Source organism: Quercus lobata, chromosome 3 (genome assembly GCF_001633185.2).
Source record: "Quercus lobata isolate SW786 chromosome 3, ValleyOak3.0 Primary Assembly, whole genome shotgun sequence".
NCBI lineage: Eukaryota > Viridiplantae > Streptophyta > Magnoliopsida > Fagales > Fagaceae > Quercus > Quercus lobata.
The window spans coordinates 47,856,924-47,868,802 of NC_044906.1; positions in this window are offsets into that span (position 1 = coordinate 47,856,924).

Below are 11,879 nucleotides of genomic sequence, written 5' to 3' on the forward strand. Positions count from 1 at the left end.
AGTCCACATTTATCATATTCTAACTTTTTATAAGCTAGGTTTTTTAGCCTTGGAGAGTCCAAAAGTCAAATAAACTTTTCAACCAATGCTCTCCCCACTGAATGAATAATAAATTCCCCTATTTTCAAAAATGCTTTCAGGAAAGAGCCATTAGGTGATTGCTAATCCTTTCTACCAATCAGTGCACTTTATCCATCAAAAGCTTAAGTTTATAACTTCCCTAGAATAAACTTGATCCAAAGAAAGGCTTCAATCCATTTCCACACTTAAGTTGTTATCAAAGTAATCTTATTTTGTCAATTTAGTCCCTAATTTTTGGTATTGTGTCAAAATAGTTACTGCCGTTAATTGATGGATGGAAAATATTGACATGACTAACAGCCAAATTAAAAAATTATGTATTTATGCTACATATACTGCCACATGAAATAAAAAATAAAATTAAGAAAATTAGTTTAAAGAATTTGTTATAATATAAATATAATATAAATGAAAAAAAACTCAACCAAACTAAAGTCCAATGAATAAAAATATTCTTATAAAAAAAACGAATACAAATATAATAATTGTGTTCCTTAGCAAAGGGTTTGAAAGTCAAAAGAGGCAGAACTTTGTTTTAGTTTCATTTTGCCCTATATCATCATCCATCAATAACAATATGCAATATCATCTTCCTCACTGGCCACTCTTTTTGTCCTCCGCTACCACTATAAGCTCCTTTGCAAGAGAAGGAAGAAGAAGCACTGTGTGGGTACTAATAAGGAATATTTTCACCTGCTAGAAAATTTTTTCCAACACCCAAGAGTCTTTGGTCACCAAAAGTATCATGAACTTACCAAAAGAATCTTCGGTCACCAAAAGTATCGTCAGTCACAAAGGGAGCATGACACTACGCGATGCATTCCGCCCTAATAGTCGTCATTTATCAATGGGTCGTCAAGTACCCAACTGTCATTAGGTACCTTCCCTGACACCGCACGACACGCTCCGTCCTAACAATCGTTGCATATCAATTGGTCATCAGGTACCAAGGGGTCGTCAAGTACCCAGCAGTCGTCAAGTACCTTCCCTGACACTGCGCGACACATTCTACCCTGACGTTCATCACGTATCAATTGGTCGTTAGGTACCAAGGGGACGTCAGGGACCCAGCGGTCATTAGGTACCTTCCCTTACATCGTACGACACGTTCTGCCTTGACGGTCGTCATATATAAATGAGTCTTCAGGTACCCAGTGGTCGTTAGGTACCTTCCTTGACACCGCACGACACGCTCCGCCCTGACAGTCGTTACATATCAATTGTTCGTCAGGTACTAAGGGGTCGTCAAGTACCCAGCAGTCGTCAGGTACCTTCCCTGACACTGCATGACACATTCTGCCCTAACATTCGTCACATATCAATTACTCGTTAGGTACCAAGGGGACGTCAGGGACCCAGCGGTCGTCAGGTGCCTTCCTTTACATTGCGTGACACATTCCGCCCTGATAGTCGTCATATATCAATGAGTCGTCAGGTACCCAGCGGTCGTTAGGTACCTTCCTTGACACTGCGCGACATGGTTCTACCCTGATGGTTGTCATGTATCAATGGATCGTTAGGTACCAAAGGGTCGACAGGGACCCAACAGTCGTCAGGTTCCTTCCCTGACACCATGTGACACGTTTCACCCTGACGGTCATCGCATATCAATGGGTCGTCAAGTACCAAGGGGTCGTCAGGGACCTAACAATCGTCAGGTACCTTCCCTGACACCGCGCAGTAAGGGTGTAATCGGTTCAATTCAGTTGGTTTTTTTGTGTTTAGCCAATCGAAACCGAAAATTTCAGTTTGTGAAATTCTCAACTAAAATCGACCGAAATAGTTAGGAATCAATCGATTTCAGTTTTATTGCAGTTTTGATCGGTTTGAAAAGGAAGCAAGAAAACTTAGAAAAGTAAAGTGTACCTATTTGAGGTGTTGGAATATGCAATGTGAAACAAAAAAATTTAAGCAAAATATTGCAGAAGAAAGAAGCCCAGCAGGACAGATGGTACTCTCATGATATTCAGAGACAGACAAAGAAAAAGAAGGGATAGAAATAAAAGAGAAGAATCATACCATGAGAGATGTAAAGGCCGGCGTGAGGAGTAGTTGTGGAGGCCGAAGTGTGGAGATCGACGACAGATGTGGACTAATAGAGGCCGGTGTGTGTGTGTGTGTGTGTGTGTGTGTGAGAGAGAGAGAGAGAGAGAGAGAGATAAAGAGAGTGATGGAGGCGTGAGTGTGAGAGAGATGGAGGCATGATGATTTGATCATGTTTGATTAGGTTTATTAGTTTTTTGATAAGTATTAGTTTAAAAAGATAAAATCATTAAAATGAAAAGCCAAGGCCGAATGGTTTGATGATTCTGATCAGATAAAATGAAAAGCCAAGGCCTAAATGTTTTAAAATAAAAATGATGGAGGCCGAAAGCACATATAAACTAATGGAGGCCCAAAGCAAAGAATATATAAACTAACAGAGGCCCAAAGTTCCATATATTTACAAACATTATATTATATATTTAATATAAAATATAATATAATAATATATTCGGTTTGATTTCGGTTGATTCGGTGCAAGAAAGTCTGCCATTGAAAACCGAACCAAAAATTTCAATTTTTAATATAATAAAACCGAAACCGAACTGAAATTTTGGCAACGGTTTAATTGTTTGAAGTGGTTTTTTTGGTTTCTCAGTTTTTTGCACACCCCTACCGCATGGAACACTTCGCCCTAACGGTCGTCACATATCAATGGGTTGTCAAGTACCGAGCAGTCGTCAAGTACCTTCCCTAACACCATGCAAAATGCTCCACTTTGATAGTCGTCACGTATCAATGAATCGTCAGGACCAAAGGGTCGTTAAGGACCCAGCGATCGTCAAGTACCTTCCCTAACACCACGTGGCACGCTCCACCCTGACGATCATTATGTATCAATGGGTCGTCAAGTAGTAAGGGGTTGTCAAGGACCCAGCAGTCATCAGGTACCTTCCTTGACACCACTCGACACGCTCCGCCTTGACGGTCGTTACGTATCAAGGGGTCGTCAGGTACCTTACTCATCACCCAGAACATGTAGATACTAACTTGTCTAAATCGATGAGACACTTTTGGTAGACGACTCACTATACTCATCCAATCAACAAACCAATTTGCACACTAATAAGGGTATTTTCGTCCAATAAAGTCCTTCGAGCACTTTAACCCATCAAGATGGAATACTCCGCCATTGACCCGTCAAAGTTTGTGCGTCTTCTGGTGGGACCTGCCAACTACGGACCCGTTGGGATGAACTCCTCATTCAGTTTCCTTGAATTCTTTGCAAATCAGTGCTCCATGTATGTGCCCAACGAATGGTTGCATATGTACCCGACGGATGGTCACGTCTTATCCTCCGTATTCATACCAACAGTTGAGTAACTGGGTCCCACAAACCTTTACGTATTCTCCACTCATGCATCCCTATATGGAAATAACTTGCACTACACACTCAACGACCATACTCCATGCTCGTGTCTTCCCTATATGGGAAGAAAAGCTCAAGATCTCGGGGCCATAACTCCAAATCTTCTCTACAAGGAAAAACCCTACATTCAAGGTATCTTGGTCAGCTCTACACTACTATATAAGTACTAGGCCTCCTCTTCCTAAGGTACGTGAATTCTCCCTACCTCTTGCACTCTTGAGTTCTTGGAGATTCTTTTATCACTAACTTAACCTTCGGAGGGTGTTTGGCCGGTACCCCATTGGTGCCTTTTAATTGGTTATTCTCTTTTGTTCTTTAGGTGCACCCATTTGCACATGTGTGGATGATCAACTCACTGACGATTTTTGTGCATCATCAGGTATCATCATTTTACACGACAACGACTGATATTGATGTGGTGAATGCAGTAAAGGTAGTGGGTTGTAGTAATGATGTATAAGAAAAGAAGAAAATGGATCCAGAAATAATAATAATAATAATAAAGTAGTGGAAATGATGGGCATAAAAGGTTAGAAGCCTCTGCAAAACAGTTGCTTGCGGGGTGGTATACTTTGATTTGAACAAAGTATGCGAAATCAAGAGAGATAATAAAAAAGTGAAGAATTTTATAAATAACGTGTAAAGCGCGGTGAATCAATGGGTGGGTTTGATTTATTTTCTCATCGTGTGTGTGTTTTTTCTAATATTTTGTTAGAGCAGTGAATCAATTCAATGGGTGAGCTGGAATTTTACGACTAGAACTCTAAGGATTTCAATCCTAGTTTAGGGATTTTTTTTATTTAATTAAAACCATGAACCACCCATGTGGTAGCATATGTGGCATAAAAAATAATTTTTTATTTTAGCTGTTAACCAAGTTAACATTTTCCATCCATCACTTAATGGTGGAGGCTATTTTGACACAATACCAAAAGGTTAGAGACTAAATTGCATTCGGTTTAAAGATTAGGGACCAAACATGTAGTTTACCCTAAATATAATAAATTACAAATCCATGCAAACCCTTGATTTAGGGGGACAAATGACTTTAATCGAACAGTGCAATTTGAGAGTGTTTTAAGCAAATGGGTGGTTTGCATGGTAATATAAGGTGATTTAAATCGATATTGGGAGTGTTGATTATTTTCTTCCTAGGGACTACTATTACTTGATTCATGGAAATTTTTTGAATGATATATATATATATATATATATATATATATATATATATTTATATTTATATATTTTTGTTTTGGTAAATTCTTAAACTCCTCTATGAAATCCTTTGGAATTTGTTGTTTTATGATGTTTATGTGATAAATTCTTCATGAATTTTGGTGAATAATGGAAGATTAGAGGGTTAGGAATATATGGGTCTTGTTGTCTCGTGTATTGAGATAAATTTATTTTAAAGTGTGTTCCTTTGCATTTGAGATGGTTTTGACATATGTGAATGGGAGTATTATACTTGTTGCATGCCAAGTGTTTGGTAAATTACCTCTATGAGTTATGAAGTTGGATTACTTGACTCTTGGTTGTGATAATTGTTATATAAGGTTATGGGTTGCATTCCTAATTGTTAATATTTGCTAACACGTGTAACTTTAAGGTTAATCAAGTCTCAAAGCTTTTGGCATTGTATTATAATTATAATGATTTTCTTTTGGGATCCTCAAAATTATAATGATTTTCTATGTACATTGTATACATATAGTAGGATCCACTATTTAATTTCAAGCTATTTGGACAACTCTAGTTATGAAAGGTGAGTTATGAAATAAATATTAATCTAAAAAGGTCCCTAGTCTACCCTATATATATAGCATGTGTTTCCATCAAAAGGATATATATGTGGTAAATGTCATAGACCAAAAAATCTCTTTTATCTATACCAAGGATGTCAATACCGTACCAGAGACCATACCGGTTTGGCCATCGGTACGATATATTTCGGATACCGGTCAATACCGGTGTACCGTTTCGGGTTTACCGCTATTTTTTATATTTATAAATATAAATATATATATATATATATATATATGTATGTATGTGTCTATGTATATATATATTATAATAAATATAAAAGTTTACCATAAAACATTTCCTCAATTCAGAACTAATTATTCATGGTTTTAAACTTTAGTATCAATTAAAAGGGAAAAAAAATAAAAAAATAAAATAGAAAGCTTAAAAGTTACCATTGCATACTAAGAAAACAAATAATACTAATAAGTTAATACAAATAAGTTATCATTCTGTCCTAACAAAAATTCAAAAATAACAAAACTTAAAAATAAAAAAAAATTAAAAAATTAAAAAAAAAAAAAAAACTTTTTTCTGTACCGGCCGGTACGCCCGGTACCGGCCGGTATTGCCCGAAATTGGCCGGTACGGCCGGTACGAGGCTGGTACAGCCGGTATTTTTTCCGGTACGAAACAGGGGGGTCGAGTGTACCGGATTGCTGGCCGGTACGGTATATTCCGGCCGGTACGGCCGGTACGGTACGGAATTGATAACCTTGATCTATACACTATTTTATAATGAGTATTCTTTTTTTCTAAAACACTTAAACAACTATAGTTGAAGCTAAAGGGGGTGTTTGCTGTTTTGGGCCATTTTTAGCACTGCACTTTGTGGTGCGGTTTAGCCAAAACCATAACCAAACTGCACCTCATTTTTGCGATCACATGTGCAATGTGGTGCAGTGCAGTTTAGAGTTTAGCCCTAGTCTAATGTATAAGATGTGGTTTGAAGCCGTTATATTTTTCAAATTTTGGGCTTTTCTTGCCCAACCCAAAACTGATTTTTCCCTTTGTTTTGAGCCAAGTTTTAAACTATTGAACTAGTTTTTCTTTATTTTGGGTTGGCTTTCCTAATCAACGCTTGCTTGGGTTACTAAACTTTTTTTTGGTTGAAAACTATGGTTATTAAACTATTAATAATATATTTAATATTAAAAAATTAAATATATTAATATATAAAGAGGGTGCACTGTGGTTTGTGCGATTTTCTTATTATAAAACCACAAATTGTACTACACCATGTGGTACGGTGCGGTTATGCCATTTTGTGGACAGTTTTGGTGCAGTTTTTGCGGTTTGTGCAGTTTATGCGGTTTGGTAAACACCCCTAGCTGAAGGTATATTTATTTTCTTCCACATCTCTAAATTTATTTCTACATCTTGGTATCAGAGTCATCCTTCATGTGATGTTGTTATTAGAATATGTACTTTACTACGGTGTTGACTAATTGGTTGTCGATGGATGGTAATTTATTAATAATTATTTCTTTGATGGCATGCCTTGACTTAGAGGACATGAGTAATTAATGTTTTGAAAGTGTATTTAATGTATTCAATTGGTAATAGGTTAGTCTTATTGTGTTATTTAGTAACATTGTTGTTAAATAAACTTTTAACATTTCTTTTTTTATATTTAGATTTTGATGATAAGGGTGACCATTCTCCTACTACGCAAAATCAATCATAAAGGGAATCTCATTAGGAAATATGCTGCTTGTGGTTTTTTTTTGGGTTTGATGACTATTTAATTTATCTTGTTGCATTAAACGTATTAAATAGTTTGCAACTTTGATATGACATTCTAGACATTTGGAATATTTTGTATTTGGGCATAACAATTATTATAGCTAGAAATTTTATTATTGTATTATATTAATTTGATAGTTTGAATATGTTTGATTATTGTGGGGTTTATATTATGTGCTTAAACTAGATCCAGTCTTTTTATTTAATATTGATTTTTGTTTAGTTATAAACTGGTTGAGAAAAAAAAATACTGGAAAAATATTTTTGCATAGAAAAACAAATAGCGGCGCTTTTAAACTACCACTAAAGCCCATATTGATAAAAGACCCAGCGGCGCTTTTAAACCACCGCTAAAGCATGTATTGAAAAACAATTTTAAAATAGCTATAGCGGCGCTTTTGAACCATTGCTATAGCCTATATTAAAAATAAATTTAAAAAAACCCTATAATGGCACTTTAAAACTGCTAGGCCTAGGATAGCTTGCTCGAAACCATTGAGACCTATACAGGCATTTTTTAAACCGCCGGTGTTGCTCACCTGAGGACCGAGGCTATTGCCATATTTATTGGTTAGCGGTTGAAAGTGCTGGCATTAAAAGCACTAGGATAGCCCAATTGAGTCTATACCAATGCTTTCTAAATCTATAGAAGTGGTTTAAAAATGCCGGTATATATAGGTCGATAATTTTGTAGTGGGATAATGGAAGCACTGACACTACCCTTCTTAGGCCAAATTACTTTCTATGGGTTAATTAAATTAAAAAGCCTCAAGCAATAGTGTAAAAAAAAAAAAAAAAAAATATCACACAAGTATTAAGATAATCAAACAACCAACAACACACCAAATTTATGTGAAAAATCCCTCTAGTGTAGAGGAAAAAACCATTAGATAAATCCAATTAATTCACCATAGTAAATAGAGATTACAATACTTAAGTTTATAATTTACTTGAGTTCACAATAATTTCAGAATCTACAAAAATTAATCAATAAATCTCTAGGAATAGATACATATCACAACAAAAACTTGAAACCCAGTAGAACCAATAACGCAACAAGATCTTTGCTGTAAATGCTTCAATTCTCTCTTGTACGTTGTAGCTTTGATAAACAAATATAAAACTTCTAGCTTTAAAATTCTATCACGCCACACTGTGTGCTCGAATTCTTCTTCCTTGTTATTTTAGTTTTGTCCTTGCTTAATTTGCACTAGCCATGCACGCCCTGCTTATAAAGAAACAATATACCCTACAGCAGTTGTATGCATCTAGCCTCCCGTAGAGGCTAGATGCATACAACTTTGCATGATATATATACCTTCTTGCTTATAAAAGCAAAAACATGCCACACCTCACGGTTCTCCGATCTCTTTCTAACATTAGAAATAGAATACTCTTTCTCCTACTAGTATATGAAATTAATCTAGTCTAACATGGAGTAGATTTAGTTTGTAGCATCACATTTCACGCTCATTAAGCTGATTTAATGCCACATGGGCTGGACCCTCAACTTTTTGAACCAGTTTGGAATTGACTTTCATCAAATATCATGTGCCTTCATACAAGTATTAATATTTTACCAATTGAAGAAGAGTAGTTGTTTCCTTTATGTGCATCACTATACCTAACTAATACACACTTCTTTTTTGTCTTTGGAGACAATTTTCTTCTCAAAGATTTGTCTTTGTGAACATTGCATATACATAATAATACATCCGAATGCATGCAAGGAGTGATTAGCTGTTGACTAATAAGAATCCAATGATTGAAAAGTTCTGTCCTCTAAATTTTGTGTAACTTGATAATAAAATATTTTTTTCAGCTTTTAATTTGTGTAAATTTGTTCTCGCCATTTGAACTACTAAATGACAAACCAAGGGTACCATTTTAAAGAGGAAGTTGTCTATTTTAAAAATGATAAAAACTATCACACACATAATATTACAAACACATAAAAAAACACAATTATAATTGTGACTTGATGTCGCACTTTTGAGAAAGCAGTTGATTTGCATTCCACCCATATGCCAGTTATGAGAAATCGGTGCATAGAGTTGGTACCTCAAATGTTAAGCATAGTTTCTATCTCGGGTCTTGCTTGCACTCAAACTTTTTTGAGAACCCGAAGTTTTTTATTTATTTTTTTGCTAAATTTGAGGACCCAAAGTTGTTTGGAAAAAAGTGATCCAACCGTATTGTAGAGAATTTTAGCTAGTTTCATAAGATACCTGCCTTTTGGATCAACTTTGTGTTTTGGGGGGGGGTGGTGGGGGTGGGGGGAGATGGAGGGTGGGGTGTGGTTCACGATAAATTTGTGGACAAAGCAAGTATCCTGGTTGGTTTAGCAACAAAAATTTAACATTTTCATTATCACATGCTTATTTAAAGATCTTTCTTTATCTTGGATTTAAGTAAATGAGATATATTCTTCTCAAAAAAAAAAGTAAATGAGATATTGTTGGAAAGCTTGTAGTAGAAACATAACTACCACATGCAGCTTAATTCATTCCGATTTTGGCTCATATATAAGTACTAATTTTTAAGGAGGTTTAAGAATATTGATGAAAGTTTGTAATTCTAGGCTTTCTAGCATTACTGAGGTTGATAATTTGCTTCAATTGGATAGATATATTTTCTAATCAAACTTTGACCCCCGTTAACGTGGGGTTTAATCAAACTTTGATATTTTGCCAAACAAAGCTCTGGGTTTGCTTGTGTTTGACTAATTCTGCATTGATTAGAGCAAATAAGCCTAGTCAACACCTCAGTTAACCCTCCTACTCCCAATTGAAAAAAATTTCCCATTTTTTGTGCTTAGAGAATATTCTGTTTAATTTAGAGGTGAGAAAATAGGCTGGCGATTGTCATGAGGTGAGAAGAGAAAAATGTTAGACAGAGAATGAAATGAGACAATATCTGTTGGACTTAAATTTTAAAGGGCTTGAAATTGTGGCCTAAAGTCATCATTTTGCTTTTTACATAAAATTCTGGTTTTGAAGACAGGATGGTAGCTTAGATATTATGAGTTAAAGTCACAATTTTTACCTAAGAAATCATGAATTCAAATCACAATTTTCTACTAAAAAAATAAATATTGAATTGAAGTCTCAATTTCTGTTTCAATAACAAAAATAGTGAGCTATGGCCCCCTAAGTCCTAACTTAAAGCCCCACATCAGCCCATGGGCTGCTTTATGCATTCTAGCTTCTAGGTCACAAACAGTTTTTCCGATTTTATTTTCTCTTAGACCTTTTTTATCCTTAATTTTTTGGTTTTATTTTGGGTATATTTATTGGCTTCCTTTCCTAATTTCTTTTTTTTTTTTTTGCCTTATATTTTGACTATATTTAAGGTATAATTTAATGGCCTCCTTTCCCATTTTCTTTCTTTCTCTTAAACGTTTATTTCCCTTTTTCTTTTCTTTTTTTTGGCTATAATGTAGGGTTTAGTTTATTTAGTTAACATAATTAGCCTTTTTTATTATAATTATTTTTTTAAATCAAAGAACTTACCTAATTGGATAAAATTTAAAAACTTTAGGAGATACCACCACACACCCTAGGTGCGATGGTCACTCCACAAGTATAAGTGCTTGTGAGGTGTGGGGGACAAGGATCGGAATTCAAGTTTCTAGAAGAGAGCTTTACACACATATACACATAGATTAGGCTAGAGTAGAATTTCTATCTTGTAAAAAAAAAAAAAAAAACTTTAGGAGGTTGCCTAACTTGCCTAAGGCAAGAGTTGACAGTGTCACCGCATCAACCATATGACCAAGGTTTGAAATTGCGAGTTGAAATTATAATTTCAAATAAAACTCTAAGTTGCAAGTTTGAGGGTTCTTATTTTCTCTTTAAAAAAAAAAAAAAAAACTTAGGTCTTCTTCAGCCTCGCGCTTCACTCTCTTTCTCAATTGAAGAATTAATTTGATAATTATACAGTGAATTAAAAGTTTCTAAGAGATTTGTGTTTGCATGTGGTACCCTCTACTCATCTATTTGAAAGAGTTTGATGTGATAATGTGCTATTGAAGGTGTAAAAGAATTCTATATGCATATAAGCGTACGGAAAATTTCAAAGTCAACCTAAGAATGAAATGTATGGAAAAACATGTTTAGATCTAGGATATTTATCTTCTTCTTTTTTTTTTGGTTTCCCACAGTGTATCCTCAAAAATTTCAACCAAAGACTAATTACTGTTCACGACAGATGGACCCTAGTGGGGTAAATCGTTGGCCCAGGAGGTTTTTTCAAAATGCAGGTACCTAGATTCGAACTAGGGAGCACACCCAATCGAACCTGGGACAAGCACTTTGAGACCAAGTGCCCAACCACTTGGCCAACCCACCTGGGTTGATCTAGGATATTTATCTTTCATTAGGAAAACAAGATCGATTAAAATAATGTACCATAGAAGTAGGTATGACTTTGTCTACGAATTAATAAAAGAAATGTAGTTAGTGTAAGGAAGACGCTATAAAGTTTGAAACTATTTGTCTTCTAGAGTAACCCTCCTTGCTAATGAAATTATGGCAGTTTATCTTAACTGGGCTAAAGCAGTGAAGTCAAGATGAAAATTCACTCAACCGAAGAAAAAATTGAGAAGAAAATTCCACCCCTGCAATTTCAAATCAAGCAAGCCTCACCCCTACTTTTTGATAGATATAAATAATTCCAGTCAGTCAAATAAAGCGTTTCTTATTGCTTTTGTCTGCATTTTTCACTCTCTTCTTTGATGCATTCTTGATTAGATTCTTTCAGGTCACCAATAGAAGGGCTTTGCTACTCCATCAAATTGACAAAAATTATGCCTAGCATCAATAATCTTTGAATTGGT